The sequence below is a fragment of the Saimiri boliviensis genome, chromosome 11 (genome assembly GCF_048565385.1).
Source record: "Saimiri boliviensis isolate mSaiBol1 chromosome 11, mSaiBol1.pri, whole genome shotgun sequence".
In the NCBI taxonomy this organism is placed as follows: Eukaryota; Metazoa; Chordata; class Mammalia; order Primates; family Cebidae; genus Saimiri; species Saimiri boliviensis.
In genome coordinates, this window is record NC_133459.1 from 26,438,073 (window position 1) to 26,442,772 (window position 4,700).

Here is a 4,700-nt window from a genome sequence, read left to right on the forward strand (position 1 = left end):
CTTCTGTTTTTGTTTTTTGTTTTTTTGAGATGGAGTCTCCCACTGTCTCCCAGGCTGGAATGCAGCGCCGTGATCTCGGCTCACTGCAACCTCTGCCTCCTGGGTTCAAGCAATTCTCCTGCCTCGGCCTCCCGAGTAGCTGGGGCTATAGACGCACTCTGCCACGTCCTGGCTAATTTTTTGTATGATTTTAGTAGAGACCCGGTTTCACCCTGTTGCCCCGGCTGGTCGCGAACTTCTGAGCTCAGGCAATCCGCCCTCCGCAGCTTCCCAAAGTGCTGGGATCACAGGCGTGAGCGACCGTGCCCGGCCCTCTCTCTGTTTTAGAGAGTGGGAAACTGAGGCTCAAGCAAAGTGATTTGCCTCATGTCACATAAGGAACAAGAGGGGAGCTGTGATTTGAACCTATGTTGTTGGTCTGACTCCTGAGAGCCAGGGAAGTGAAAAAGACTTGTCTTGTGACTGCGGGGTCAGGATAAGCGGTTGGTCTGCTTCCTACTCAGATTCGTCTTTAGCCTTAGAAAGAATTTTGACCTAGAATTGGCGAGCCGCGTGGTGGCTTAAGCCCGTGATCCCAACGCTCTGGGAGGAGGAGGTGGGAGGATCACTTGAGTCCAGGAGTTCGAGGCCAACGTGGGCAATAATTGTCGAAAGCGTATTAGAGTCCTGGAGAGACAATGAGTTCCCCTTTAGCGGGAGGTGTCTGATAGAGGACCGTGGAGGGTCCTGGAGGGACGTTCAGGAACCTTGACACTCCATCTTATTCCTCAAACCCAAAGGGCAGGGCTCTGTCCCTCCTAGGAGCCCCAGAACAAGTTGGGCCTTGTTCTAACTGGGAGCACTTCTGAAGGGGCATCTGGGGCTTCTGCATCCTCATCATCGCCGCTCCCCCATGGGATACCGCCGGGGTCCGCGGGCATTGGCGGGGGTGGGGCTGCGCGGCTGCAGGGCTCCTCGGGCTGGCAGGGCGGGGCGGGGTGGGGCGGGGCGGGGCGGGGTGGGGCGTGGCAGGGCGTGGCGAAGGCGGGGTGGGGCTTCAGGGGTTCTTAAGGCCGCACGCCTGCCAGCCCCTCAGTCTGCGCTGGGAGAGACACGGGCACCATGGAACCTACGCCTCTGGACGATCTGGTGAGCACCACCTTACCCATTCCTCTGGAGGATTTCCTGCGCACCCTGGACTTCGCCTCCCTTCCGCGCGTTCTGCGGATCGTGGAGCAGTACTGTCGTTACGGTAAGTAGGGGCTTAAACTCGTTGGAGTTCTCCCTATCTGTGGGGCACGCACAGAGACCGCCGAGAGGGCATTAGCAATCCGGGGAAAGTTCTCGAGTTCAAATCCCGACACTGCCACTGGTCAAGCTGTGTGATTTGGGGCCCCACTCAACCTCTGTGGATCACGACTTTTGCTTTCATGGAATAGGGACGGCTGACCTGCCCTGCAGGATGGTGATGAAGTCAGTGGGTTCAGGCGCCTGAGGTGAATGGAAAGGAGCCACCCTGAAGTGGTCCCCTCGTGCGCACCACAGCCAGCCATAACTTCTAGTTCTGATTCCTATTACCTTATCTTTTTCTTCTTTCTTCTTCTTTTTTTTTTTTTTTTTTTTTTTATTGAGACGGAGTTTCGCTCTTGTTAGCCAGGCTGGAGTGCAATGGCGCGATCTCGGCTCACCGCAACCTCCGCCCCCTGGGTTCAGGGAATTCGCCTGCCTCAGCCTTCTGAGTAGCTGGGATTACAGGCACGCACCACCATGCCCAGCTAGTTTTTTGTATTTTTAGTAGAGACGGGGTTTCACCATGTTGACCAGGATGGTCTCGATCTCTTGACCTCGTGATCCACCCACCTCTGCCTCCCATAGTGCTGGGATTATAGGCGTGAGCCAACGCGCCAAGCCTCAATTTTTTGTATTTTTAGTGGAGACGGGGTTTCACCATGTTGACCAGGATGGTCTCAATCTCTAGACCTCGTGATCCACCCACCTTTGCCTCCAAAGTGCTCGGATTACAGGTGTGAGCCACCGCGCTCGGCCTCAATTTTTTGTATTTTTAGTAGAGACGGGGTTTCACCATGTTGACCAGGATGGTCTAGATCTCTTGACCTCGTGATCCGCCCGCCTCGGTCTCCCAAAGCGCTAGGATTACAGGCTTGAGCCAGCACGCCCGGCTCGCTTTTTCTTCCTTTCTTTCTTTGTTTTTTTTTTTTTTTTTTTTTTTTTTTTTTTGAGGCGGAGTTTTACTCTTGTTACCCAGGCTGGAGTGCAATGGCCCGATCTCGGCTCACCGCAACCTCCGCCTCCTGGGTTCAGGCAATTCTCCTGCCTCAGCCTCCTGAGTAGCTGGGATTATAGGCACGAGCCACCATGCCCAGCTAACTTTTTGTATTTTTAGTAGAGACGGGGTTTCACCATGTTGACCAGGATGGTGTCGATCTGTTGACCTCGTGATCCACCCGCCTCGGCCTCCCAAAGTGCTGGGATTACAGGCTTGAGCCACCGCGCCCGGCCGTCTTTCTTTTTTTTGAGACGGCGTTTCGCTCTTGTTACCCAGGCTAGAGTGCAATGGTGCAATCTGCCCTCACCGTAACTTCCGCCCCCTAGGTTCAGGGAATTCTCCTGCCTGAGCCTTCTGAGTAGCTGGGATTACAGGCACGCGCCACCATGCCCAGCTAGTTTTTTGTATTTTTAGTAGAGACGGGGTTTCAGCATGTTAACCAGGATGGTCTCAATCTCTCAACCTCGTGATCCACCCACCTCGGCCTCCCAAAGTGCTGGGATTAGAGGCTTGAGCCACCCCGCCCGGCCCCTTTCTTTCTTTCTTTTCTTTCTTTCTTTCTTTCTTTCTTTCTTTCTTTCTTTCTTTCTTTTCCTTTCCTTCTTTCTTTCCTTCTTTCTCTCATTTATCTATTTTAAATATGGGGTTTCATCATGTTGGTCAGGTTTGTCTTGAACTCCTGACCTGAAGTGATGTGCCTGCACCAGCCTCCCAAAGGGCTGAGATTATAGGCCAGAGCCACCATGCCTGGCCAGCTGTTTCATTATTTAGGAAATTGAAACTGCCTGTCTCCATAAGAGCAGTCATGAGTCTTTTTCTTTTTCTTTTTTTTTTTTTTTTTGGAGACGGAGTTTCACTCTTGTTACCCAGGCTGGAGTGCAATGGCGCGATCACGGCTCACTGCAACCTCTGACTCCTGGGTTCAGACAATTCTTCTGCCTCAGCCTCCCGAGTAGCTGGGACTAAAGGCACTCACCACCATGCCCAGCTAATTTTTGTATTTTTAGTAGAGACCGGGTTTCACCATGTTGATCAGGATGGTCTCGATATCTTGACCTAGTGATCCACCCGACTCGGCCTCCCAAAGTGCTGGGATTATAGGCGTGAGCCACCGCGCCCAGCGAACTATTTTTATTGAAGATGAGGTTTCACCATGATGGCCAGGCTGATCTTGAACTCCTGACCTCAGGTGATCCACCCATCTTGGCCTCCCAAAGTGCTCGGATTACAGGCACGAGCCACCACGGCCAGCCCAGTCATGAGTCTTTTTTTTGAGACGGAGTTTCGCTCTTGTTACCCAGGCTGGAGTACAATGGCACGATCTCGGCTCACCTCAACCTCCGCCTCCTGGGTTGAGGCGATTCTCCTGCCTCAGCCTCCTGAGTAGCTGGGATTACAGGCACGCGCCCCCATGCCCAGCTAATTTTTTTGTATTTTTAGTAGAGATGGGGTTTCACCATGTTGACCAGGATGGTCTGGATCTTTTGACCGTGTGATCCACCCGCCTCGGCCTCCCAAAGTGCTGGGATTACAGGCTTGAGCCACCACGCCCAGCCATGAGTCTTAAAATGTCATGATGTGCCCGCAGCCCTTAGCACGGGGCCAGATAACTATAGCACCACAACTTCTGTTCTCAAAATTCTGGAAAGGCCATGCCCTGACTCTAGGGTAGACAGGACAGTGCTTTGTGACCTGTTGTCATTTTCCTGGGGATATGCGGGGAGATTTTCATCAGTTTCTCAGGGCTGATGTGAAGGAGTCTGTTGGGGCTGCCCTGTGGGAGGGGCTGGGGTCAGGTGGGCTCAGGGCCACCTGTCATATAGTCTGTCCTCCTTCATTAGCTGGATGCAGAGCCTCTGCCCTCCGCATGCACATGATAGATAGTTATTGGGCACCTTCTGTGTTTACACACTTTAAACCAGGAAAGCAGAATCTTGCCCACTGGGCCTCTCTGTCAGTGCCCCTTTATTCTCCAGGGTGCTGGGGAGGCTGGGCTCTGGGTGACCTGGTGGGAGCCACTGACCCCTCTCTGAGCCTGATTTTGGGAATTCGGTTTCCTTTAGTGTGCAGAGACAAAACCAGGCTCAGAGAGGGTGATTCACTGGCTTATTGACTCATTTGTGGACTTACCCCACACTCAGAGGCCCAGCCCTGCGCTGGCTGCAGTGGTGAGAGGGATCAGCCCTACCTGGGAACTCAGTGTAGGAGGCATGGGGATGAGAAAATGGCCAGAGAAGTGCCCCACAGAGGGGCACACGGACAGCTAAGGACGGCTGAACCTGTGAGCATGAGGGAGGAACGACAGCAGGGCATACCAGGCAGCAGGCACCACGTGCAAAGGTGACAGCAGAGCTTGTTGGGCACCGGAGCACAGGCTGCCCCGCGCTTAGCTCTTGCACATTGGGGAAACTGAGTCCATGTCTTCACAGAACCC